General features: G+C 28.1%; 1 protein-coding gene across 2 annotated transcripts in view; it reads right to left on the reverse strand.

Moving 5' to 3' along the window:
* LOC142332740 (choline-phosphate cytidylyltransferase A-like) overlaps positions 1–9,717 on the reverse strand; it is an 84,631-nt gene extending 74,914 nt beyond the window's left edge. Inside the window, exon 1 of one of the 2 annotated variants that reach the window (XM_075379348.1) lies at positions 9,592–9,717. The gene's annotated coding sequence lies outside the window, so the exon portion shown is untranslated. Of the gene's footprint in view, positions 1–8,652; positions 8,980–9,591 lie in introns of those variants that run through there. The other variant, XM_075379347.1, reaches the window with a different exon arrangement.
* Positions 9,718–12,064: the final 2,347 nt, after the last annotated feature.

The following is a 12,064-nucleotide window of genomic DNA, read 5'->3' on the forward strand; positions in this document are numbered from 1 at the left end:
AACCTTGTGCAACTAATGCAAATCAGTAATTAAATTAATCAGAATATCAGAATAATCGATATCACTTTTAGTAGCCATACCATTAAATTAAAAATAGCACAGTAAATAAAAAAGTAGAAAATGAATTAAGGGACAGGAAGAATAACGCTCCTGGACCTAATGATTATTTGATAAATAATGAAATGGTAAAAAAAAAGATTGCATTAAAAGGATTCTTTAAAATAATATGTATGAAAATAAGAACACATGTAACTGAGTGAGTATATATAATATTAAAAAAATTCTGAAAGAATTACTATAATTACAGTGTAATTTTGCTTTACAATTTTCTCGTTTTTCATTAACAGGAATCCAATTATGAAGGTATGGAAGAACAATGCTAATTTAGCACTCTAAGATCTTGTGTAAACTACAAAGTTTTCATTTTAGGACAATGGTTACAATAATATAAGACAAATAAAAGTTAAGCGACTTGATTTATTTTTAAGATTTTAAAAATTAAACAATAATATTTGAAGAAACTTAATAATTTATCTCTCAATAACTTAATAACAGAGATAGAAGAATATTTGCTAACATTTACAGGAAGCAAACAGCAACGATAATAATTGAAGAACATAAGAAAGAAACCGTAATAAGAAAGGGAGTCTGACAAGGATATTCCCTATCCCTGTTACTTTTTAATCTTTACATAGAACTAACAGTTCAATGTAACAGTACATTGTGAAAAGATAAAGGTGCTGCGATTTGCTGATGATATAGTAATTCTACCAGAGAGTAAAAAAAAATTTAGAAGGAACAATGAACGGGATATGGATGAAGTCCTACGCAAGAACTACCTCATGAAAATAAACAAGAACAAAATGAAAGTAATGAAATGTAGTAGAAATAATGGACCACTGAATGTAAAAATAGGAAGAGAAAAGATTATGGAGGTAGAAGAATTTTGTTATTTGGGAAGTAGAATTACTAAAGATGGACGAAGCAGAAGCGATATAAAATAATGAATAGCATAGGTGAAACGAGCCTTCAGTCAAAAATATAATTTGTTTACATCAAAAATTAATTTAAACATCAGGAAAGGATTTTTGAAAGTATATGTTTGGAGCATAGCTTTATATGGAAGTGAAACACTTGGACGATCGGAGTTCCTGACAAGAAAAGATTAGAAGCTTTTGAAATGTGGTGCTGCTATAGGAGAATGCTAAAAATCAGATGAGTGGATAAAGTGACAAACGAAGAAGAGGTGTTACGGCAAATTGACGAACAAAGAAGCATTTGAAAAAATATAGTTAAAAGAAGAGACAGATTATAGGCAGCATATTAAAGCATTCTGGAATAGTCGCTTTAATATTGGAGGGACAAGTAAAAGGGAAAAATTGTGCAGGCAGGCAACGTTTGGAATGTGTAAAACAAATTGTTAGGGATGTAGGATGTAGAGGGTATACTAAAATGAAACGACTAGCACTAGATAGGGAATCTTGCAGAGCTGCATCAAACCAGTCAAATGACTGAAGACAATAAAAAACTTATCACAAATAACCAGTATTGATGGCTCCATAATTACGATACAGAAGAAATGGATGATCCAGTAATGGATGCAAATTAGAATAACTTGGGTATTCATTTTAACAGATGTTCTAAACTTTTATAGAACAAATGTTTATTAAAACGAATAAATAAAAACTTCAATGATTTATATAAAAGGTAATACATTATTATCTATTTAATTATAAACAAATTGGATGCATTACATCTTTTAAAACACCTTCAGTAAAAACTAATTATTAATGTTAAATATTTTTTAAATCTTGTGTGTATTCTAATATTTTTTATCAACTCGATCACATATATTATAATGAACAAAATTATAGTCAAAGTTACATCTATCAAAAATAAGTGATGTCGCATCTATAATGATGTAAGCAGAAGTCTGAACTATTTAAATAAAATATTTATTGAACTATTATTTTAAAAACAATAATTTTATTCATAACATTACTACTTTCCTGCAAATCATTTTAATAAACAACTTTTTTGTAGCTATTCATTTTAAAACAATTATCTCATTCAATTTTAATTTCATATGAATAAAATGGGATTAATATCAAATGTGTAATGTATCATATTTTTAACTACATTAGCATTTTTTCTTTATTTTTTCATTTATTATAGTTTTGCTAATAGTGTTTGTGACCTATAAGATTTATGCTAAGACCTAGTATAATCACACTTGGAACGGTTTACACTGAATATACTGAAATTCCTGAATTGTTGTTTATATGTATATATATATATATATAAATTATTTTTAGTAAAAATATTTTTATTTAAAAGTTTTTCTAAATTATTATCTGTAGTAAAATTTAATTTATTAATAGATTTATTTCTTTATGTATCTCAGTTATTGTAATTAAGAATTAAAATTTTATCTTTATCTTATTAGAAAGGGTAGAGAACTTGGCACTTTAAAATACCTATCATATAAACAAATATAACAGTACAATTAATGACATACTCCTGGATAAAATATATAAAAATAGTAAAACAAAAAATACATCAAACTAGCATAGATAATAAAGATCTGAAGAAAATAGTAACATTTAACAAATCTGGCAACAGTATGGCCTTCAAAACAATAATTATAGACTAAACACATCATAAAATATTCACAATGTTTCTAGAATAAATAAACTGAAATGTTTTGACTGCGCTGTTATACATCAGTCAACAGGATACAACTTCAAACAAAGGTACCATAAAAATTTTCCATGGCAACACGGATTCAACATTTGTCAATGAACTTATCATTAATTCACCAATACTGTCAACAACCTTGATATTGTACACATATGCAAAAAAGACTAAACCATAACATGGTCTAATAAAATGAAATATACAAACACACAATATACTATATTAAATAAACAAGACATAATTTAAATCCAATGTCTTTGACTGCACTCAAAATAATAAAAAACTCCTAACTAGATCATGGCTGATTCTGGGGGTAAGAATAAAAAAAAGGAAATGAAACCATTGACTTGACTTAAATTTTTATAAATGCTATATTTATTAAATTTTATTATTTGCTTTTTCTTAAAAATGTTTTTAGTTCTAAATAACTAACTCTGATTATCAAAAACATAAAAAAAAACATTTTCTTTTCTTAGTGAAATTAATTTTTCTTAAAAAATGGATTGCACTCAGATTGTAGAAAGTTTGAACTGCATAAGAAAAGAATAGAAATAAAATTCAAAATTCATTTAGATGTAAATATTTTTTATTTATTTATTTATTTATTATTATTTTTTTTTTTTTTATGAAAAATGTTTAGCTAAATCCCAAAATCCAAAATAGCATCCAGCAAAATAACATCTTACCAGCAATTGAAAAAATATATTCAAAAATATTTAGAATTCCATTATTTATACCACACCTAATTTATTGAAACTGTAAGCAATAATATTATTTAATAAAATAAAAAAATTAATTTTAATAAACAACATAAATTTTAAGCATAAAGGTAAATGGAAAAACTTCTAACCGAGCAAACAATATATTTTACAGAACTACAAATATTCAGGAATGATAATAACACAACAAAAATAAGTTAAATTGTGCAACACATATTAATTAATATCAGATAACTAGTCTGATAAACACTGAATTAATGAGATAAATTACAATAGTTTGATAAACAGAAATCACAAAACTGATAACAATAAAATAAAATACACATGCACAAATGAATTCATGTAACAACGATGAATGATAATTCAATTAAAATATAAATTATTTTTTATTTTATTTTAAAATTAATCTGGTAATTTTGAAATAAATTTCAAGATAATTTGAATAGAAAAAATTTTAAACAAAAAATTACATGACCTAAGCTACGTAAGATTTTTTCCTTTTCTCATAATCATATAATCACTTAGACTTGGATTTTGTAGATAAACGACACACAGCATGATATTATTCTGATATTTAGTGAAAATTTAAGAAAATTTGCTGGAAAACTTTATGTACAATCGTCAAAACAGTGGTTGTAGATAACCTTAAATGAGTTATTCCTAATGACAGCACAGCCATTCTTGGACAATAAGCGATGAGCAACAAATATCCAATGCCAAGTTAACTAGGAAAACTATGTTGTATACTTATTACCGCTGCCTTGTGAATGCACTGTTCATATTATTATTCTAAATCCATTGAAATGCAGATGATATTTAGCTCTACATGACTCCTTCACTAAATTCACTCACAATAGAGAATAACTATATAATGAAAATCATTACTCTTAGAGAGATCAGTTTTAATTAGTAACAGTGTTACCAAAGAAATTACACGGGTCATAGGTCATAGCCCGTGTAAAAAACAAAAAACTGGGGCATAGAGCAAAAAATTAATATAATCGTTCTGTAGGAAACAATGGAAAAATTATAAAATTAATAGTGAATAAAAATTTAAAATGAATTCAATAATTTATTTTCAATAAATTAATTAAAATAAAATGGAAAATGAAATAAAAAGTTATTAAAATTTGAATACTAATATAACTTATATTATAAGTAATACTAAGTATAACTTCCAAATATACATAGAATATTTAAATTACCAATGAAAGAATTTTTTAAATTTTAAAATCACTAAAAAATAATAATACTAATTATTTCAATTTTTTTCTTACAAATGCTATAAATAATCTATGTTTTAGAGAAAATCTCGGCACTTGGGGAATATTGCACTTCGAAATAACAATGTTATAAATAAAACAAAAATTGTAAAGTAATTAATATTCTATTTATCAGTAATTTAAAACAAGCAGTTACTTTAAGAAATCAATAATCTTTCTTTCTCTCCAACATAAATACAACTATTGCGAAAAATTGTACTACTTCCAATGAAAAAGCTAAACAATGAAGATTCGGTAGAAATGTTAAAAACAATGCAAAAACAGTTCTTAAAATATTTAAAGGTGCTTAAACAATTTCTTTCAAAATAAATTCAATTATTTTTTTAATGACAATTATTAATAATGGTAATTATACACAATCACAGATTCATCGCTGACTGATAAATTTGGAATATACTTATTTAGTTCATAAGTTATTCATTACAATTGAAATTATTTTTGAACTAAATAATTTAGTTTCTTGAAATTAAATTAACAATGAAGTTAAATTCACTTAAAGACTAAATTATGTTAGGTTAAGATTAAGGTATAGGTTTTGGTAAATGTGCAATATATATTATTTATGGTGTAAATAACTTGGTTTACATAAAATTTAATTAGGTTTAGGTCAAGAATAAGGTAAGGTTGGTTTATAAGTAATTTGTAAATTTGACAGAAATTAACCATCCTTTATCTGATGAAGTCACAATTCAGGATTTCTGCTCCATTTAACTTAATTTTTAACCTTAACCAAATCTAACCTTATTCTTAAATAAATTTAAATGAAACCAAATTATTTAGTCAGAAATAATGTATATTATATTTGTATAATAGTGAAAAATAATGAATTTTTGGGTGTAAGTTCAGTGTTACTGCCTACGAGTATTGTTTATGTTCATACGTTTTATACAGTTGTTTCATATATTATAATTTTTATTTTAGGGAAACTAATTTCAGAGACTTCCGGTTTTTAATTGAATTGATAGTTTGTGATATTATTAAGTAGGCATATACATTTAGTTAGTTGTGAAGATACTTTGTTGTCGTTCAATGTGTTTTTATGGTGATCGTTTTTTTTAAACCAATCTCAGTTTATTTTAGTGAGGTTTACCTGACAGTAAAGTATATCCCAGGGAACATAACTTCGATGAAAGGTGTTTCTGATGATTAATTTTAATTATAACCAATATAATTTACATCCTAACGAAGGTATATTTCAAATTTCATCAAAATCAGAGGTGGGTCCATAACTTTATAAAACATATTTCTAATGCATTTCTGAATAGTTTAGAAATTTTAATTAACATATATACATCATCATATATACCATCAGCATTGTTTTGTTTAGGAGAGGCAGAACTAAATAATAAATTACTAAGCAGTATTTTTAGGAAAACGATAGAAGATACTTTAAAAACGTAATAGATGGAGGTTGAAAATTTAAGTGGTTAAACAAAACACAAAATGAATTCATCATAAGATGAATATAAATTTAGGACAGAATCACATGTAAAGAGTCAAACAAAGTTGATATTCATAATTAAGACATCTACATTAGGTTAATTTGGCGTTAGTAGTTTATTTAGCAGCCAAAAACTGTAAATGAAAACAAAGATAATTTCTAAAGCAGATAACTTAAGATGCAGTAATTATGTCAAAATTAAATGACTAGCACAAAACAGAAAGAAATGGAGAGTAGCATCAAATGTGATCATGCCAAAAAAATAAACAATCAAATTATTAACATAAGAAATATTTAAGAAATAAGCAAAGGTTTTTAAAAAAAATGTACATACAGATTTTGAACAGTCATAGAAAATTTATTTTCCTACCTATCAGGTTAAATTTCTGAGAAAAGTAAGGCTAATTTGAAAAATAAGTGTACTTTCTGCTCACACTGAATGTTCCAAATGGTGGTTAAAGTAAATGTTCAAAATGGTGGCTTCAATACCGATACATTTTTGAGTACGAGTCATAACCGATTCCATAGCTTGCACCAAAGTGTCCAATGGGATTTCTGCATAACCACTTGAATTTCATCCCAAAGTGTGTCCAGGTTATGTAGTTTATGACAATACACTTCATCTTTTACTGTGCTACATAAGAAAAAATCTGATGAGAACACCACATGAATTGCCTTGTATGCCTATTAAATTACATATATTTTTTATTACAATTTTTTTCAATATTTTATTTTTTTTTTATTACTGAATTATTATTTATTGTAATTTTTTTATAATCAGGTTAATAATTATTAATAAATCAATATATTTAAATTAAAAAAAAAAGTTAAAAAGAAAGAAAATGAAGTCGCATTTGAACCCATGTGCCTTCCCCTTGTAGGATCTAAATATTTCATTAATTATAATTTTATTGGGCTATAACTCTAGAACCAATGAAAATAAGTACCACTTATGATATGCTGAGAAGCTCTCAGTGAGGGCTTATTACTGCAGTTAAGAAAAAGTCCAAAATCCAAATTTTTTTTGGATTTTGGACACCTTTGGTCTAGTTGATTGCAGTCAAAAGGGAGATATACAACTAGATGTTACACATGTTACTAAATCTTAGTAACATAATGTTAGTCATCTTAGTAATCTCATGTTATTAAATGTTACTAAATCCAAAATTTCAATATTCTACGGCTAATCGTTTTTGCGTAATGCGAGATACATATGTCACGCTGAAACCAGTCAGATTCAGGGATGGTCAAAATGGCTATATCCATTGAAATCTGAAAACCGAAATTTTCCACGATTACGATTAAAGATTGGATGGCATAAGTTCTGGCATACAGGAAACTTGATTGGTCCCCTGAGTCCTATCCACTGGTCTGGTACATTTTGATCTCAGTGTGCTCATTCATCCCTATGATAGTGCCGCAGGGCGCCATCTGGTTGATAATAAAACCTGTCATTACCATACATTGCACGAATGAAAGGGAAAATGAAATCAGCAAGCATTGTTAGGCACTTTTCTCCAGTTACTGTACCTTCAAAACAGAAAGGCCCAATGAGTCATAATTGCATCGCACATATACACAATGAAAATTCACAGTATTTTCAACAGTAATGAGGAGATTATCTTCAGGCCAGTACACACAATTAACAGTTCCATTAAGTTTGAACTATGCTTCATTCAACCAAACAATGCTACCCATAAATCCCAGTTCACACATAACCATCCCCTGAACCCATAGACAAAATTGTACTCTGCGATCTGGGTCATCATCACTTAGCTGTTGCACCAGCCTTGGAATATACACATGCATCTTGCATTTCTTCAGAATGTGGCACACACTATTAGCACTTATATCACTCTCATGTGAGAGTGCCACGCTGCCACCTGTTGATGAAACATAGCATTACTTTTTCCCAGAAATTTAACCATGTTAAATTTTGTTTAACCCTAAAAATTATACTAAGCCTGGTGCTGTACTGTTTAAAACATGGCAAACATAAACAAGTTACACTCATGTGGAATAATTCAAAACTGTTGAAGATAAATGTTTGAATAATTTAAGAAATAAAGTTTATCAAAAATAGAGAATCTAATCCAAATAGACTTACTTCAGTATGAGATAAAATGAAATGTACGCCAAAATTACAAGTTGACAAGTTAGGTTAAACATCTTTCAAAACATAGGCATATATGACTCAGCTTATTTTGAAATCTAGCCAGTACACACTTATTTCTGATGATTCTAACTAAAACAGCATAATAAACTTTGTTTTCAATATGTCACACAGTTAGTTAAATGACTGAAAAAAATATTTATCTGAAAACTGCAAAAATATCTATTAATAAAAATGATTGATCCTTAAAACAAAAGATCGCCTTAGTTTCCTCAAATAACAGTATATAAGCTCAATAAGTTAAGTCTGAATATTGATAATTTTGAATGAATTATATTCTCTATCAGTTTAAAATAACCTAAAAATTATACATATGTTTAAAAAATATATACAACTTACCACAGTCGTAAAGGTACTGGATGATTAGATTAATAAAAATAATCACACAAATAAAACTCGTTTTAATTGATTATATTTTTTCAAATAAAGTCCTGACGTACTGTTCATTTATACTTTCTTCGGCATTAACAAAACAATTGTGGAGCACGATACCCGGAAACAATTTTATATAATTAGCGATTAAATAAACCAAAATTTCGCATTAAAATACCGGTTAGATCGACCAAGACATTCAGCTAAAACAAAAAAAAATGGGTCAATGCCAAATATTCAAATAGTACAACTAGCACGTAGTAGCAAATAGCAGCAATAGCATTAAGCGGAGAACTCAGAAAATTACGTTGCATTAGATTGAAATGTTAACATCAGCTGATGATTTTGACCAATAGGAAACAAGATACTAATTATTGGCAAACGAAGACGTTTTACGAAGGATCGTTATTTCTAAACTTTATTAAATAAACACTTAAGTGTATACGCGTCATATCATTAACTTGCTTCTATTGCATTTTATTAGATTGTTTTAGTTTACTATTATTGTATTCTAATAAAATTGTTAACAAATTAGTTTAATGCTGATACATGAAAAGTAACCTATCCTTTCAAGTAATTTGTTAGGTTAATTCAAATTAACGCGACCATCAAATGAAAAGAAAATATAAATATAATAAACTGATTCAAAAGCAAAACGTAACAAATTTTCCTCCTTAAAAAGCGTGTTAATTTTTGTTATCAATTAGCAAAAATATTCACGTGCTATTTTAAACATTTAAATTTTTCTCGATTTTTTTTTAATATTTATTGATATCAGATATATACCAAGCGATCATATTAAAAGTTTGGTGAACTTTTACGACATTGCAATCAATAAATTAGTTAGCTACAAATTTATGATAGTTTTAAGTAATTTAAAAAAAAATAGAATAATCCATACCATACCTGTTAGTATTGCAGGAAGAGCCATTAAGAAATACTTTTAATTCTAGTTAATGAAAAAACATTAATTGAAATCTACTAAGATGGGCAGTAATTATTGATTAATACTATTAACTTGCATTACCAACCCTTATTTTACTAATTAATAAACACTGATATTATTTATTGATAATGAGTGTGATAAAAATGATTAAATTCTGTCAACCTGAGCTAATGAAGGTAAAGTAGTTTTTATAAATTTAATATACTAAATGCCTATACAGGCATCATAAGTAGGAGGGGATTATATCATTAAACAATAATGACTCTCCCCTCTCAGGAATCTGTGTATATGCACAGTGAAGAGAAAGATATGATTGCACTACATGATTTAGAATTCTGTCATGCTAGTGTTTTTCACAACTGTAGTTGTTTCAATACAATACTATTTCTGAATAAGCTCTTTCACCATTTACCAGAATATAAACAGTTTTTCTTCCAGTTTCTCATGTATTATCTAAATTTTTTCTAGATCAATTTTATAAAGATAAACCTATTAAAAAAGATACTATAAAGAAAAAAGAGGTATGTAAATAATCTGAGGTACTATCAGGTGGTGGATAAATAGATACCATCAGATTAAAAATATGTTTCAAAATTATACAAAATTTTTTTCGTATGTATAATAATTTATTGTCGTAGCAGAACACACTTAATATAAAGCAGGGGTCATTTACTTTGTAATGTAATTTTTCTTTTAACCTTTTTATACAGGCAGACTTAACAGTCTGACCTTGAAGGAAATTAAGCATGTAGTTTTGAAGTTGATTTGACTTTGTTATTGGATCTTTAATACCTAAAAAAATCACGAGCTTTATTAAATATAAATCCTAACACAAGAATATTTTCTTTTTCAGAAAAATCTAAAGTATATTCCCACCCTCTTAAATCAAAAATACCTGTAGCCATAATTTGTTTAGCATCTACTATAAAAGGTTCTAATTCTGGTGAAGATTGAATACTTGTAGTGCAGTTATCTACATAAAAAGTACTTTGTAATTTTTTATGAGTTTTTCCAAGCTTGAAAAACAGCTTGAAAAATTATCTGGAATTTTTAATAAAAAACCTTGAAGGAGATTATGCATGTAATTTTCAAGCTAATTATTAAAAACTTTGGAAACTTAAAACTGACCGGAATCAAAAACCTTATGTCAGGTGGTCTTGCAGGAATTGGATTATCAGCTGTCCAGAAGTTGGTAAGATTAATGGCTCTTGTAGCTAGTGGACATTTTGATCTCAGTACACTAAAAAGTCAGTCAATTACACCACAATGACCACTCAGTGAATCTCATTTTCTTCTCAGCTGTCAAATCATTTGCTACCAACTGTTACAGCCAGATTGTCATGTCTTACCCATTGTTTAACAGCTGTTGCTAGTTGTGAACTTTTTGCATCACTCCTTATTATGCAGATGTGTGCACAGGAATTAATAAAGGTTGCAACAGGAGGTGTATCATTCTGTCTAGCATCAAGTTTTGCTGTCACACAAGCAAAATTCTTGCGTTTGACCACACACGATGGTGCATCTCTCACTGATAGTAGTATAGATGCTGAAGAGAAGACAGTAGTCCTACTGATATTAAAAATAATCCATTACTTGTAGATAATTCTTTGGCAGCCTGTGTATTATCTACAAGACTTTCACCTTTGTACTAACAGTGGGCTGTGAAATAGTTGGTAAAATGGCATTGGTTTAAAACCTGCAGGTCAAGTCTCACAGTTCTTAGGTGTTCTGAATGTGGCTGATCTCACAGGTGTACTATCAAAGGTTCCTGTAAGTTTTCTTCAAGAGCACAAAGACAGAGTTGCTTTTATATCTTGGCTATCTGATCAAGGTCTTCAGGCTTCATGTGTGTGTGATAGTACAGTATATATATGGTCTACAAACAATCTAAGTCTTGAACAAACCTTGGTATTTCACAAGTCAGAAAAAGTATATGGAAGTCAGTTACATGGAGAATTAATAAATTAGCTTTCTTGGTCTCCATCAAGCTATTTTATTGCAGCATCCATGGAAAACACTGTTAATATCTGGCATCTTCCTGAGAGTGGGAAAATAGGTGATGACTGTTTCATTGATTCACAATTTGGCTGGATCCCCACTTTATGTTGGCCTAAATGTCATCAAACTGATTTAAGTCCTGAACATCTTCTTATTGGACAAATCAGTGGTTCAATCACAATGGTCATGGTTCAGCCCAGCTTTATTCAAAAGGAAGAACTTATTAATTGCTCCCAACCTTATGCATCAGTAAATCCATATAGCATGGGTTGATGAAGAAAAACATTTTGCTATTGGTTTTTCTGATGGGACACTGAAAATTGGCCACAAAAGTCCTAATTTTGAACCTGTAACAATTATGGCTCCTCAGAGTGGTATCAATGCAGTTGTATGGGAACCACTTAGTAATTTAGTAGCAAATTCTGGTGTAGATTA

Source organism: Lycorma delicatula, chromosome 12, assembly GCF_047948215.1.
Source record: "Lycorma delicatula isolate Av1 chromosome 12, ASM4794821v1, whole genome shotgun sequence".
NCBI classification, from domain to species: domain Eukaryota; kingdom Metazoa; phylum Arthropoda; class Insecta; order Hemiptera; family Fulgoridae; genus Lycorma; species Lycorma delicatula.